This window comes from Lissotriton vulgaris, chromosome 11 (assembly GCF_964263255.1).
Source record: "Lissotriton vulgaris chromosome 11, aLisVul1.2, whole genome shotgun sequence".
NCBI classification, from domain to species: domain Eukaryota; kingdom Metazoa; phylum Chordata; class Amphibia; order Caudata; family Salamandridae; genus Lissotriton; species Lissotriton vulgaris.
Window position 1 is genome coordinate 738,330,233 of NC_141699.1, and position 17,530 is coordinate 738,347,762.

The window sequence follows — 17,530 nt, forward strand, 5'->3', positions numbered from 1 at the left end:
CTAATGCCTCATTGTTCTGTGTAATTGTCACCCATGGCAATTGGTCAAATGGTGCCCTGACATCATAATGCTACTGCAGGATGTCATCTGACATGATGGCAAGCAATAGAATACATTTATCATGGTATTGAAATGGGTAGTAGGAAAGACAGGACTCCAGGCTGAAGGCAAAGATTGTGAGATTAAATAAACAAGGAAATTACATCAGATTTATTCATTAGTTTTATGGTGTCGGTGATCATAATATTCTCAGGTTCTCTATAGGTGAACTGATAGGGATTTGCAAGAATGAAGATGTCAGAATATGTTGTTTATAGCTTTTCTCATTCCCACTAACTGTAGCATAAACCTTCCTCCGTAAACTTATCAGATCACTTAATGGTCATTGGTGTACCATAACCTAAACGAATTGCTGTGAGCAAGGTACACTGTCACTTGGATAGCAATGAGATCTTTTTATCTACATTCTAATATAGGTGCTAGGGTTGTGTAGAGAGTGGTAGGAAAGGAGGATTGAGATTGACAGGTATGCTAGGTTGAAAATAATAATGAGATTTGAATTCTTTTTGAGCTGTGGATTTTCAAATATTATAGACGTCATAGTACTGATTAATAACCCTTTATCAAAATCTGTTTGTTGTTGTGTTGCATTAGTTTGGAAATATTCAGGTTCTGTTAATAGACTAACAGTGGACTTTTCCATTTGCAGAATATATTGAATGACCAGCAGAGGCAGTGTTGCAGAAGATGATTTCTCTGAGTTGCTGAACCCAAAACAAAACAAAAAAAAAGTTCAGCAGCTTTCGGCTCGATTTACCAGTTTACATGGTGAGTCAAACTCTCAATTTACCATTTTGCTTGTCCTTAAAAGAAGTTCAAGGCATCTGATGGCTCTCAGCTCCTTTTAGTGGGGTATTATGCAAGAATATTATTTGTCAAGACTGAAGCGATATGGATGGCGCCATGGTCATCAGGATAGCTTTTCAAAGATGTTGATTGTCTACAAGGCTGACAATCCTACTTTAAATACTTGTTCTAACAATATGTCAACAGAGAAAATTAGTGTCTTTGAGGTTGAAATGAGGTGTCTTATATTGGAGCAATTGACTTACTCTCGCATGGTGGGAAGCTAATTTAACCTTCCTACCTTCACACTACATGTGTGACTCTTATACTCAAGAAGGATTTCTCTTTAGGAGACTCTGTGTTCTTGTACCTCCAGACCCCTTTCAAAACAGGAGCCCAATGCTTTCAATATTGCAGAGTCCTTTCCCATTACACCTCCCACTTGGCTTGCAGTCATAATTACAGATCGTTACCTAGTGCGGAATTCCTAATGCCTCATTGTTCTGTGTAATTGTCACCCATGGCAATTGGTCAAATGGTGCCCTGACATCATAATGCTACTGCAGGATGTCATCTGACATGAGGGCAAGCAATAGAATACATTTATCATGGTATTGAAATGGGTAGTAGGAAAGACAGGACTCCAGGCTGAAGGCAAAGATTGTGAGATTAAATAAACAAGGAAATTACATGATATTTATTTATTAGTTTTATGGTGTCGGTGATCATAATATTCTCAGGTTCTCTATAGGTGAACTGATAGGGATTTGCAAGAATGAAGATGTCAGAATATGTTGTTTATAGCTTTTCTCATTCCCACTAACTGTAGCATAAACCTTCCTCCGTAAACTTATCAGATCACTTAATGGTCATTGGTGTACCATAACCTAAACGAATTGCTGTGAGCAAGGTACGCTGTCACTTGGATAGCAATGAGATCTTTTTATCTACATTCTAATATAGGTGCTAGGGTTTTGTAGAGAGTGGTAGGAAAGGAGGATTGAGATTGATAGGTATGCTAGGTTGAAAATAATATTGAGATTTGAATTCTTTTTGAGCTGTGGATTTTCAAATATTATAGACGTCATAGTACTGATTAATAACCCTTTATCAAAATCTGTTTGTTGTTGTGTTGCATTAGTTTGGGAATATTCAGGTTCTGTTAATAGACTAACAGTGGACTTTTCCATTTGCAGAATATATTGAATGACCAGCAGAGGCAGTGTTGCAGAATATGATTTCTCTGAGTTGCTGAACCCAAAACAAAACAAAAAAAAAGTTCAGCAGCTTTCGGCTCGATTTACCAGTTTACATGGTGAGTCAAACTCTCAATTTACCATTTTGCTTGTCCTTAAAAGAAGTTCAACGCATCTGATGGCGCTCAGCTCCTTTTAGTGGGGTATTACGCAAGAATATTATTTGTCAAGACTGAAGCGATATGGATGGCGCCATGGTCATCAGGATAGCTTTTCAAAGATGTTGATTGTCTACAAGGCTGACAATCCTACTTTAAATACTTGTTCTAACAATATGTCAACTGAGAAAATTAGTGTCTTTGAGGTTGAAATGAGGTGTCTTATATTGGAGCAATTGACTTACTCTCGCATGGAGGGAAGCTAATTTAACCTTCCTACCTTCACACTGCATGTGTGACTCTTATATTCAAGAAGGATTTCTCTTTAGGAGACTCTGTGTTCTTGTACCTCCAGACCCCTTTCAAAACAGGAGCCCAATGCTTTCAATATTGCAGAGTCCTTTCCTATGACACCTCCCACTTGGCTTGCAGTCATAATTACAGATCGTTACCTAGTGCGGAATTCCTAATGCCTCATTGTTCTGTGTAATTGTCACCCATGGCAATTGGTCAAATGGTGCCCTGACATCATAATGCTACTGCAGGATGTCATCTGACATGATGGCAAGCAATAGAATACATTTATCATGGTATTGAAATGGGTAGTAGGAAAGACAGGACTCCAGGCTGAAGGCAAAGATTGTGAGATTAAATAAACAAGGAAATTACATCAGATTTATTCATTAGTTTTATGGTGTCGGTGATCATAATATTCTCAGGTTCTCTATAGGTGAACTGATGGGGATTTGCAAGAATGAAGATGTCAGAATATGTTGTTTATAGCTTTTCTCATTCCCACTAACTGTAGCATAAACCTTCCTCCGTAAACTTATCTGATCACTTAATGGTCATTGGTGTACCATAACCTAAAAGAATTGCTGTGAGCAGGGTAAGCTGTTGCTTTGGTAGCAATGAGATCTTTTTATCTACATTCTAATATAGGTGCTAGGGTTGTGTAGAGAGTGGTAGGAAAGGAGGATTGAGATTGACAGGTATGCTAGGTTGAAAATAATAATGAGATTTTAATTCTTTTTGAGCTGTGGATTTTCAAATATTATAGACGTCATAGTACTGAATAATAACCCTTCATCAAAATCTGTTTGTTGTTGTGTTGCATTAGTTTGGGAATATTCAGGTTCTGTTAATAGACTAACAGTTGACTTTTCCATTTGCAGAATATATTGAATGACCAGCAGAGGCAGTGTTGCAGAAGATGATTTCTCTGAGTTGCTGAACCCAAAACAAAACAAAAAAAAAGTTCAGCAGCTTTCGGCTCGATTTACCAGTTTACATGGTGAGTCAAACTCTCAATTTACCATTTTGCTTGTCCTTAAAAGAAGTTCAAGGCATCTGATGGCTCTCAGCTCCTTTTAGTGGGGTATTACGCAAGAATATTATTTGTCAAGACTGAAGCGATATGGATGGCGCCATGGTCATCAGGATAGCTTTTCAAAGATGTTGATTGTCTACAAGGCTGACAATCCTACTTTAAAAACTTGTTCTAACAATATGTCAACAGAGAAAATTTGTGTCTTTGAGGATGAAATGAGGTGTCTTATATTGGAGCAATTGACTTACTCTCGCATGGTGGGAAGCTAATTTAACCTTCCTACCTTCACACTGCATGTGTGACTCTTATACTCAAGAAGGATTTCTCTTTAGGAGACTCTGTGTTCTTGTACCTCCAGACCCCTTTCAAAACAGGAGCCCAATGCTTTCAATATTGCAGAGTCCTTTCCCATTACACCTCCCACTTGGCTTGCAGTCATAATTACAGATCGTTACCTAGTGCGGAATTCCTAATGCCTCATTGTTCTGTGTAATTGTCACCCATGGCAATTGGTCAAATGGTGCCCTGACATCATAATGCTACTGCAGGATGTCATCTGACATGAGGGCAAGCAATAGAATACATTTATCATGGTATTGAAATGGGTAGTAGGAAAGACAGGACTCCAGGCTGAAGGCAAAGATTGTGAGATTAAATAAACAAGGAAATTACATGATATTTATTTATTAGTTTTATGGTGTCGGTGATCATAATATTCTCAGGTTCTCTATAGGTGAACTGATAGGGATTTGCAAGAATGAAGATGTCAGAATATGTTGTTTATAGCTTTTCTCATTCCCACTAACTGTAGCATAAACCTTCCTCCGTAAACTTATCAGATCACTTAATGGTCATTGGTGTACCATAACCTAAACGAATTGCTGTGAGCAAGGTACGCTGTCACTTGGATAGCAATGAGATCTTTTTATCTACATTCTAATATAGGTGCTAGGGTTTTGTAGAGAGTGGTAGGAAAGGAGGATTGAGATTGATAGGTATGCTAGGTTGAAAATAATATTGAGATTTGAATTCTTTTTGAGCTGTGGATTTTCAAATATTATAGACGTCATAGTACTGATTAATAACCCTTTATCAAAATCTGTTTGTTGTTGTGTTGCATTAGTTTGGGAATATTCAGGTTCTGTTAATAGACTAACAGTGGACTTTTCCATTTGCAGAATATATTGAATGACCAGCAGAGGCAGTGTTGCAGAATATGATTTCTCTGAGTTGCTGAACCCAAAACAAAACAAAAAAAAAGTTCAGCAGCTTTCGGCTCGATTTACCAGTTTACATGGTGAGTCAAACTCTCAATTTACCATTTTGCTTGTCCTTAAAAGAAGTTCAACGCATCTGATGGCGCTCAGCTCCTTTTAGTGGGGTATTACGCAAGAATATTATTTGTCAAGACTGAAGCGATATGGATGGCGCCATGGTCATCAGGATAGCTTTTCAAAGATGTTGATTGTCTACAAGGCTGACAATCCTACTTTAAATACTTGTTCTAACAATATGTCAACTGAGAAAATTAGTGTCTTTGAGGTTGAAATTAGGTGTCTTATATTGGAGCAATTGACTTACTCTCGCATGGAGGGAAGCTAATTTAACCTTCCTACCTTCACACTGCATGTGTGACTCTTATATTCAAGAAGGATTTCTCTTTAGGAGACTCTGTGTTCTTGTACCTCCAGACCCCTTTCAAAACAGGAGCCCAATGCTTTCAATATTGCAGAGTCCTTTCCTATGACACCTCCCACTTGGCTTGCAGTCATAATTACAGATCGTTACCTAGTGCGGAATTCCTAATGCCTCATTGTTCTGTGTAATTGTCACCCATGGCAATTGGTCAAATGGTGCCCTGACATCATAATGCTACTGCAGGATGTCATCTGACATGATGGCAAGCAATAGAATACATTTATCATGGTATTGAAATGGGTAGTAGGAAAGACAGGACTCCAGGCTGAAGGCAAAGATTGTGAGATTAAATAAACAAGGAAATTACATCAGATTTATTCATTAGTTTTATGGTGTCGGTGATCATAATATTCTCAGGTTCTCTATAGGTGAACTGATGGGGATTTGCAAGAATGAAGATGTCAGAATATGTTGTTTATAGCTTTTCTCATTCCCACTAACTGTAGCATAAACCTTCCTCCGTAAACTTATCTGATCACTTAATGGTCATTGGTGTACCATAACCTAAAAGAATTGCTGTGAGCAGGGTACGCTGTTGCTTTGGTAGCAATGAGATCTTTTTATCTACATTCTAATATAGGTGCTAGGGTTGTGTAGAGAGTGGTAGGAAATGAGGATTAAGATTGACAGGTATGCTAGGTTGAAAATTATATTGAAATTTGAATTCTTTTTGAGCTGTGGATTTTTAAATATTATAGACGTCATAGTACTGATTAATAACCCTTTATCAAAATCTGTTTGTTGTTGTGTTGCATTAGTTTGGGAATATTCAGGTTCTGTTAATAGACTAACAGTTGACTTTTCCATTTGCAGAATATATTGAATGACCAGCAGAGGCAGTGTTGCAGAAGATGATTTCTCTGAGTTGCTGAACCCAAAACAAAACAAAAAAAAAAGTTCAGCAGCTTTCGGCTCGATTTACCAGTTTACATGGTGAGTCAAACTCTCAATTAACCATTTTGCTTGTCCTTAAAAGAAGTTCAATGCATCTGATGGCTCTCAGCTCCTTTTAGTGGGGTATTACGCTAGAATATTATTTGTCAAGACTGCAGAGATATGGATGGCGCCATTGGAATCAGGATAGCTTTTCTAAAATGTTGATTGTCTACAAGGCTGACAATCCTACTTTAAATACTTGTTCTAACAATATGTCAACAGAGAAAATTAGTGTCTTTGAGGTTGAAATGAGGTGTCTTATAGTGGGGCAATCGACTTACTCTCGCATGGAGGGAAGCTAATTTAACCTTCCTACCTTCACACTGCATGTGTGACTCTTATACTCAAGAAGGATTTCTCTTTAGGAGACTCTGTGTTCTTGTACCTCCAGACCCCTTTCAAAACAGGAGCCCAATGCTTTCAATATTGCAGAGTCCTTTCCCATTACACCTCCCACTTGGCTTGCAGTCATAATTACAGATCGTTACCTAGTGCGGAATTCCTAATGCCTCATTGTTCTGTGTAATTGTCACCCATGGCAATTGGTCAAATGGTGCCCTGACATCATAATGCTACTGCAGGATGTCATCTGACATGATGGCAAGCAATAGAATACATTTATCATGGTATTGAAATGGGTAGTAGGAAAGACAGGACTCCAGGCTGAAGGCAAAGATTGTGAGATTAAATAAACAAGGAAATTACATCAGATTTATTCATTAGTTTTATGGTGTCGGTGATCATAATATTCTCAGGTTCTCTATAGGTGAACTGATAGGGATTTGCAAGAATGAAGATGTCAGAATATGTTGTTTATAGCTTTTCTCATTCCCACTAACTGTAGCATAAACCTTCCTCCGTAAACTTATCAGATCACTTAATGGTCATTGGTGTACCATAACCTAAACGAATTGCTGTGAGCAAGGTACACTGTCACTTGGATAGCAATGAGATCTTTTTATCTACATTCTAATATAGGTGCTAGGGTTGTGTAGAGAGTGGTAGGAAAGGAGGATTGAGATTGACAGGTATGCTAGGTTGAAAATAATAATGAGATTTGAATTCTTTTTGAGCTGTGGATTTTCAAATATTATAGACGTCATAGTACTGATTAATAACCCTTTATCAAAATCTGTTTGTTGTTGTGTTGCATTAGTTTGGAAATATTCAGGTTCTGTTAATAGACTAACAGTGGACTTTTCCATTTGCAGAATATATTGAATGACCAGCAGAGGCAGTGTTGCAGAAGATGATTTCTCTGAGTTGCTGAACCCAAAACAAAACAAAAAAAAAGTTCAGCAGCTTTCGGCTCGATTTACCAGTTTACATGGTGAGTCAAACTCTCAATTTACCATTTTGCTTGTCCTTAAAAGAAGTTCAAGGCATCTGATGGCTCTCAGCTCCTTTTAGTGGGGTATTATGCAAGAATATTATTTGTCAAGACTGAAGCGATATGGATGGCGCCATGGTCATCAGGATAGCTTTTCAAAGATGTTGATTGTCTACAAGGCTGACAATCCTACTTTAAATACTTGTTCTAACAATATGTCAACAGAGAAAATTAGTGTCTTTGAGGTTGAAATGAGGTGTCTTATATTGGAGCAATTGACTTACTCTCGCATGGTGGGAAGCTAATTTAACCTTCCTACCTTCACACTACATGTGTGACTCTTATACTCAAGAAGGATTTCTCTTTAGGAGACTCTGTGTTCTTGTACCTCCAGACCCCTTTCAAAACAGGAGCCCAATGCTTTCAATATTGCAGAGTCCTTTCCCATTACACCTCCCACTTGGCTTGCAGTCATAATTACAGATCGTTACCTAGTGCGGAATTCCTAATGCCTCATTGTTCTGTGTAATTGTCACCCATGGCAATTGGTCAAATGGTGCCCTGACATCATAATGCTACTGCAGGATGTCATCTGACATGAGGGGAAGCAATAGAATACATTTATCATGGTATTGAAATGGGTAGTAGGAAAGACAGGACTCCAGGCTGAAGGCAAAGATTGTGAGATTAAATAAACAAGGAAATTACATCAGATTTATTCATTAGTTTTATGGTGTCGGTGATCATAATATTCTCAGGTTCTCTATAGGTGAACTGATGGGGATTTGCAAGAATGAAGATGTCAGAATATGTTGTTTATAGCTTTTCTCATTCCCACTAACTGTAGCATAAACCTTCCTCCGTAAACTTATCTGATCACTTAATGGTCATTGGTGTACCATAACCTAAAAGAATTGCTGTGAGCAGGGTAAGCTGTTGCTTTGGTAGCAATGAGATCTTTTTATCTACATTCTAATATAGGTGCTAGGGTTGTGTAGAGAGTGGTAGGAAAGGAGGATTGAGATTGACAGGTATGCTAGGTTGAAAATAATAATGAGATTTTAATTCTTTTTGAGCTGTGGATTTTCAAATATTATAGACGTCATAGTACTGAATAATAACCCTTCATCAAAATCTGTTTGTTGTTGTGTTGCATTAGTTTGGGAATATTCAGGTTCTGTTAATAGACTAACAGTTGACTTTTCCATTTGCAGAATATATTGAATGACCAGCAGAGGCAGTGTTGCAGAAGATGATTTCTCTGAGTTGCTGAACCCAAAACAAAACAAAAAAAAAGTTCAGCAGCTTTCGGCTCGATTTACCAGTTTACATGGTGAGTCAAACTCTCAATTTACCATTTTGCTTGTCCTTAAAAGAAGTTCAAGGCATCTGATGGCTCTCAGCTCCTTTTAGTGGGGTATTACGCAAGAATATTATTTGTCAAGACTGAAGCGATATGGATGGCGCCATGGTCATCAGGATAGCTTTTCAAAGATGTTGATTGTCTACAAGGCTGACAATCCTACTTTAAAAACTTGTTCTAACAATATGTCAACAGAGAAAATTTGTGTCTTTGAGGATGAAATGAGGTGTCTTATATTGGAGCAATTGACTTACTCTCGCATGGTGGGAAGCTAATTTAACCTTCCTACCTTCACACTGCATGTGTGACTCTTATACTCAAGAAGGATTTCTCTTTAGGAGACTCTGTGTTCTTGTACCTCCAGACCCCTTTCAAAACAGGAGCCCAATGCTTTCAATATTGCAGAGTCCTTTCCCATTACACCTCCCACTTGGCTTGCAGTCATAATTACAGATTGTTACCTAGTGCGGAATTCCTAATGCCTCATTGTTCTGTGTAATTGTCACCCATGGCAATTGGTCAAATGGTGCCCTGACATCATAATGCTACTGCAGGATGTCATCTGACATGAGGGCAAGCAATAGAATACATTTATCATGGTATTGAAATGGGTAGTAGGAAAGACAGGACTCCAGGCTGAAGGCAAAGATTGTGAGATTAAATAAACAAGGAAATTACATGATATTTATTTATTAGTTTTATGGTGTCGGTGATCATAATATTCTCAGGTTCTCTATAGGTGAACTGATAGGGATTTGCAAGAATGAAGATGTCAGAATATGTTGTTTATAGCTTTTCTCATTCCCACTAACTGTAGCATAAACCTTCCTCCGTAAACTTATCAGATCACTTAATGGTCATTGGTGTACCATAACCTAAACGAATTGCTGTGAGCAAGGTACGCTGTCACTTGGATAGCAATGAGATCTTTTTATCTACATTCTAATATAGGTGCTAGGGTTTTGTAGAGAGTGGTAGGAAAGGAGGATTGAGATTGATAGGTATGCTAGGTTGAAAATAATATTGAGATTTGAATTCTTTTTGAGCTGTGGATTTTCAAATATTATAGACGTCATAGTACTGATTAATAACCCTTTATCAAAATCTGTTTGTTGTTGTGTTGCATTAGTTTGGGAATATTCAGGTTCTGTTAATAGACTAACAGTGGACTTTTCCATTTGCAGAATATATTGAATGACCAGCAGAGGCAGTGTTGCAGAATATGATTTCTCTGAGTTGCTGAACCCAAAACAAAACAAAAAAAAAGTTCAGCAGCTTTCGGCTCGATTTACCAGTTTACATGGTGAGTCAAACTCTCAATTTACCATTTTGCTTGTCCTTAAAAGAAGTTCAACGCATCTGATGGCGCTCAGCTCCTTTTAGTGGGGTATTACGCAAGAATATTATTTGTCAAGACTGAAGCGATATGGATGGCGCCATGGTCATCAGGATAGCTTTTCAAAGATGTTGATTGTCTACAAGGCTGACAATCCTACTTTAAATACTTGTTCTAACAATATGTCAACTGAGAAAATTAGTGTCTTTGAGGTTGAAATTAGGTGTCTTATATTGGAGCAATTGACTTACTCTCGCATGGAGGGAAGCTAATTTAACCTTCCTACCTTCACACTGCATGTGTGACTCTTATATTCAAGAAGGATTTCTCTTTAGGAGACTCTGTGTTCTTGTACCTCCAGACCCCTTTCAAAACAGGAGCCCAATGCTTTCAATATTGCAGAGTCCTTTCCTATGACACCTCCCACTTGGCTTGCAGTCATAATTACAGATCGTTACCTAGTGCGGAATTCCTAATGCCTCATTGTTCTGTGTAATTGTCACCCATGGCAATTGGTCAAATGGTGCCCTGACATCATAATGCTACTGCAGGATGTCATCTGACATGATGGCAAGCAATAGAATACATTTATCATGGTATTGAAATGGGTAGTAGGAAAGACAGGACTCCAGGCTGAAGGCAAAGATTGTGAGATTAAATAAACAAGGAAATTACATCAGATTTATTCATTAGTTTTATGGTGTCGGTGATCATAATATTCTCAGGTTCTCTATAGGTGAACTGATGGGGATTTGCAAGAATGAAGATGTCAGAATATGTTGTTTATAGCTTTTCTCATTCCCACTAACTGTAGCATAAACCTTCCTCCGTAAACTTATCTGATCACTTAATGGTCATTGGTGTACCATAACCTAAAAGAATTGCTGTGAGCAGGGTACGCTGTTGCTTTGGTAGCAATGAGATCTTTTTATCTACATTCTAATATAGGTGCTAGGGTTGTGTAGAGAGTGGTAGGAAATGAGGATTAAGATTGACAGGTATGCTAGGTTGAAAATTATATTGAAATTTGAATTCTTTTTGAGCTGTGGATTTTTAAATATTATAGACGTCATAGTACTGATTAATAACCCTTTATCAAAATCTGTTTGTTGTTGTGTTGCATTAGTTTGGGAATATTCAGGTTCTGTTAATAGACTAACAGTTGACTTTTCCATTTGCAGAATATATTGAATGACCAGCAGAGGCAGTGTTGCAGAAGATGATTTCTCTGAGTTGCTGAACCCAAAACAAAACAAAAAAAAAAGTTCAGCAGCTTTCGGCTCGATTTACCAGTTTACATGGTGAGTCAAACTCTCAATTAACCATTTTGCTTGTCCTTAAAAGAAGTTCAATGCATCTGATGGCTCTCAGCTCCTTTTAGTGGGGTATTACGCTAGAATATTATTTGTCAAGACTGCAGAGATATGGATGGCGCCATTGGAATCAGGATAGCTTTTCTAAAATGTTGATTGTCTACAAGGCTGACAATCCTACTTTAAATACTTGTTCTAACAATATGTCAACAGAGAAAATTAGTGTCTTTGAGGTTGAAATGAGGTGTCTTATAGTGGGGCAATCGACTTACTCTCGCATGGAGGGAAGCTAATTTAACCTTCCTACCTTCACACTGCATGTGTGACTCTTATACTCAAGAAGGATTTCTCTTTAGGAGACTCTGTGTTCTTGTACCTCCAGACCCCTTTCAAAACAGGAGCCCAATGCTTTCAATATTGCAGAGTCCTTTCCCATTACACCTCCCACTTGGCTTGCAGTCATAATTACAGATCGTTACCTAGTGCGGAATTCCTAATGCCTCATTGTTCTGTGTAATTGTCACCCATGGCAATTGGTCAAATGGTGCCCTGACATCATAATGCTACTGCAGGATGTCATCTGACATGATGGCAAGCAATAGAATACATTTATCATGGTATTGAAATGGGTAGTAGGAAAGACAGGACTCCAGGCTGAAGGCAAAGATTGTGAGATTAAATAAACAAGGAAATTACATCAGATTTATTCATTAGTTTTATGGTGTCGGTGATCATAATATTCTCAGGTTCTCTATAGGTGAACTGATAGGGATTTGCAAGAATGAAGATGTCAGAATATGTTGTTTATAGCTTTTCTCATTCCCACTAACTGTAGCATAAACCTTCCTCCGTAAACTTATCAGATCACTTAATGGTCATTGGTGTACCATAACCTAAACGAATTGCTGTGAGCAAGGTACACTGTCACTTGGATAGCAATGAGATCTTTTTATCTACATTCTAATATAGGTGCTAGGGTTGTGTAGAGAGTGGTAGGAAAGGAGGATTGAGATTGACAGGTATGCTAGGTTGAAAATAATAATGAGATTTGAATTCTTTTTGAGCTGTGGATTTTCAAATATTATAGACGTCATAGTACTGATTAATAACCCTTTATCAAAATCTGTTTGTTGTTGTGTTGCATTAGTTTGGAAATATTCAGGTTCTGTTAATAGACTAACAGTGGACTTTTCCATTTGCAGAATATATTGAATGACCAGCAGAGGCAGTGTTGCAGAAGATGATTTCTCTGAGTTGCTGAACCCAAAACAAAACAAAAAAAAAGTTCAGCAGCTTTCGGCTCGATTTACCAGTTTACATGGTGAGTCAAACTCTCAATTTACCATTTTGCTTGTCCTTAAAAGAAGTTCAAGGCATCTGATGGCTCTCAGCTCCTTTTAGTGGGGTATTATGCAAGAATATTATTTGTCAAGACTGAAGCGATATGGATGGCGCCATGGTCATCAGGATAGCTTTTCAAAGATGTTGATTGTCTACAAGGCTGACAATCCTACTTTAAATACTTGTTCTAACAATATGTCAACAGAGAAAATTAGTGTCTTTGAGGTTGAAATGAGGTGTCTTATATTGGAGCAATTGACTTACTCTCGCATGGTGGGAAGCTAATTTAACCTTCCTACCTTCACACTACATGTGTGACTCTTATACTCAAGAAGGATTTCTCTTTAGGAGACTCTGTGTTCTTGTACCTCCAGACCCCTTTCAAAACAGGAGCCCAATGCTTTCAATATTGCAGAGTCCTTTCCCATTACACCTCCCACTTGGCTTGCAGTCATAATTACAGATCGTTACCTAGTGCGGAATTCCTAATGCCTCATTGTTCTGTGTAATTGTCACCCATGGCAATTGGTCAAATGGTGCCCTGACATCATAATGCTACTGCAGGATGTCATCTGACATGAGGGGAAGCAATAGAATACATTTATCATGGTATTGAAATGGGTAGTAGGAAAGACAGGACTCCAGGCTGAAGGCAAAGATTGTGAGATTAAATAAACAAGGAAATTACATCAGATTTATTCATTAGTTTTATGGTGTCGGTGATCATAATATTCTCAGGTTCTCTATAGGTGAACTGATGGGGATTTGCAAGAATGAAGATGTCAGAATATGTTGTTTATAGCTTTTCTCATTCCCACTAACTGTAGCATAAACCTTCCTCCGTAAACTTATCTGATCACTTAATGGTCATTGGTGTACCATAACCTAAAAGAATTGCTGTGAGCAGGGTAAGCTGTTGCTTTGGTAGCAATGAGATCTTTTTATCTACATTCTAATATAGGTGCTAGGGTTGTGTAGAGAGTGGTAGGAAAGGAGGATTGAGATTGACAGGTATGCTAGGTTGAAAATAATAATGAGATTTTAATTCTTTTTGAGCTGTGGATTTTCAAATATTATAGACGTCATAGTACTGAATAATAACCCTTCATCAAAATCTGTTTGTTGTTGTGTTGCATTAGTTTGGGAATATTCAGGTTCTGTTAATAGACTAACAGTTGACTTTTCCATTTGCAGAATATATTGAATGACCAGCAGAGGCAGTGTTGCAGAAGATGATTTCTCTGAGTTGCTGAACCCAAAACAAAACAAAAAAAAAGTTCAGCAGCTTTCGGCTCGATTTACCAGTTTACATGGTGAGTCAAACTCTCAATTTACCATTTTGCTTGTCCTTAAAAGAAGTTCAAGGCATCTGATGGCTCTCAGCTCCTTTTAGTGGGGTATTACGCAAGAATATTATTTGTCAAGACTGAAGCGATATGGATGGCGCCATGGTCATCAGGATAGCTTTTCAAAGATGTTGATTGTCTACAAGGCTGACAATCCTACTTTAAAAACTTGTTCTAACAATATGTCAACAGAGAAAATTTGTGTCTTTGAGGATGAAATGAGGTGTCTTATATTGGAGCAATTGACTTACTCTCGCATGGTGGGAAGCTAATTTAACCTTCCTACCTTCACACTGCATGTGTGACTCTTATACTCAAGAAGGATTTCTCTTTAGGAGACTCTGTGTTCTTGTACCTCCAGACCCCTTTCAAAACAGGAGCCCAATGCTTTCAATATTGCAGAGTCCTTTCCCATTACACCTCCCACTTGGCTTGCAGTCATAATTACAGATTGTTACCTAGTGCGGAATTCCTAATGCCTCATTGTTCTGTGTAATTGTCACCCATGGCAATTGGTCAAATGGTGCCCTGACATCATAATGCTACTGCAGGATGTCATCTGACATGAGGGCAAGCAATAGAATACATTTATCATGGTATTGAAATGGGTAGTAGGAAAGACAGGACTCCAGGCTGAAGGCAAAGATTGTGAGATTAAATAAACAAGGAAATTACATGATATTTATTTATTAGTTTTATGGTGTCGGTGATCATAATATTCTCAGGTTCTCTATAGGTGAACTGATAGGGATTTGCAAGAATGAAGATGTCAGAATATGTTGTTTATAGCTTTTCTCATTCCCACTAACTGTAGCATAAACCTTCCTCCGTAAACTTATCAGATCACTTAATGGTCATTGGTGTACCATAACCTAAACGAATTGCTGTGAGCAAGGTACGCTGTCACTTGGATAGCAATGAGATCTTTTTATCTACATTCTAATATAGGTGCTAGGGTTTTGTAGAGAGTGGTAGGAAAGGAGGATTGAGATTGATAGGTATGCTAGGTTGAAAATAATATTGAGATTTGAATTCTTTTTGAGCTGTGGATTTTCAAATATTATAGACGTCATAGTACTGATTAATAACCCTTTATCAAAATCTGTTTGTTGTTGTGTTGCATTAGTTTGGGAATATTCAGGTTCTGTTAATAGACTAACAGTGGACTTTTCCATTTGCAGAATATATTGAATGACCAGCAGAGGCAGTGTTGCAGAATATGATTTCTCTGAGTTGCTGAACCCAAAACAAAACAAAAAAAAAGTTCAGCAGCTTTCGGCTCGATTTACCAGTTTACATGGTGAGTCAAACTCTCAATTTACCATTTTGCTTGTCCTTAAAAGAAGTTCAACGCATCTGATGGCGCTCAGCTCCTTTTAGTGGGGTATTACGCAAGAATATTATTTGTCAAGACTGAAGCGATATGGATGGCGCCATGGTCATCAGGATAGCTTTTCAAAGATGTTGATTGTCTACAAGGCTGACAATCCTACTTTAAATACTTGTTCTAACAATATGTCAACTGAGAAAATTAGTGTCTTTGAGGTTGAAATGAGGTGTCTTATATTGGAGCAATTGACTTACTCTCGCATGGAGGGAAGCTAATTTAACCTTCCTACCTTCACACTGCATGTGTGACTCTTATATTCAAGAAGGATTTCTCTTTAGGAGACTCTGTGTTCTTGTACCTCCAGACCCCTTTCAAAACAGGAGCCCAATGCTTTCAATATTGCAGAGTCCTTTCCTATTACACCTCCCACTTGGCTTGCAGTCATAATTACAGATCGTTACCTAGTGCGGAATTCCTAATGCCTCATTGTTCTGTGTAATTGTCACCCATGGCAATTGGTCAAATGGTGCCCTGACATCATAATGCTACTGCAGGATGTCATCTGACATGATGGCAAGCAATAGAATACATTTATCATGGTATTGAAATGGGTAGTAGGAAAGACAGGACTCCAGGCTGAAGGCAAAGATTGTGAGATTAAATAAACAAGGAAATTACATCAGATTTATTCATTAGTTTTATGGTGTCGGTGATCATAATATTCTCAGGTTCTCTATAGGTGAACTGATGGTCATAATATTCTCAGGTTCTCTATAGGTGAACTGATAGGGATTTGCAAGAATGAAGATGTCAGAATATGTTGTTTATAGCTTTTCTCATTCCCACTAACTGTAGCATAAACCTTCCTCCGTAAACTTATCAGATCACTTAATGGTCATTGGTGTACCATAACCTAAACGAATTGCTGTGAGCAAGGTACACTGTCACTTGGATAGCAATGAGATCTTTTTATCTACATTCTAATATAGGTGCTAGGGTTGTGTAGAGAGTGGTAGGAAAGGAGGATTGAGATTGACAGGTATGCTAGGTTGAAAATAATAATGAGATTTGAATTCTTTTTGAGCTGTGGATTTTCAAATATTATAGACGTCATAGTACTGATTAATAACCCTTTATCAAAATCTGTTTGTTGTTGTGTTGCATTAGTTTGGGAATATTCAGGTTCTGTTAATAGACTAACAGTTGACTTTTCCATTTGCAGAATATATTGAATGACCAGCAGAGGCAGTGTTGCAGAAGATGATTTCTCTGAGTTGCTGAACCCAAAACAAAACAAAAAAAAAAAGTTCAGCAGCTTTCGGCTCGATTTACCAGTTTACATGGTGAGTCAAACTCTCAATTAACCATTTTGCTTGTCCTTAAAAGAAGTTCAATGCATCTGATGGCTCTCAGCTCCTTTTAGTGGGGTATTACGCTAGAATATTATTTGTCAAGACTGCAGAGATATGGATGGCGCCATTGGAATCAGGATAGCTTTTCTAAAATGTTGATTGTCTACAAGGCTGACAATCCTACTTTAAATACTTGTTCTAACAATATGTCAACAGAGAAAATTAGTGTCTTTGAGGTTGAAATGAGGTGTCTTATAGTGGGGCAATCGACTTACTCTCGCATGGAGGGAAGCTAATTTAACCTTCCTACCTTCACACTGCATGTGTGACTCTTATACTCAAGAAGGATTTCTCTTTAGGAGACTCTGTGTTCTTGTACCTCCAGACCCCTTTCAAAACAGGAGCCCAATGCTTTCAATATTGCAGAGTCCTTTCCCATTACACCTCCCACTTGGCTTGCAGTCATAATTACAGATCGTTACCTAGTGCGGAATTCCTAATGCCTCATTGTTCTGTGTAATTGTCACCCATGGCAATTGGTCAAATGGTGCCCTGACATCATAATGCTACTGCAGGATGTCATCTGACATGATGGCAAGCAATAGAATACATTTATCATGGTATTGAAATGGGTAGTAGGAAAGACAGGACTCCA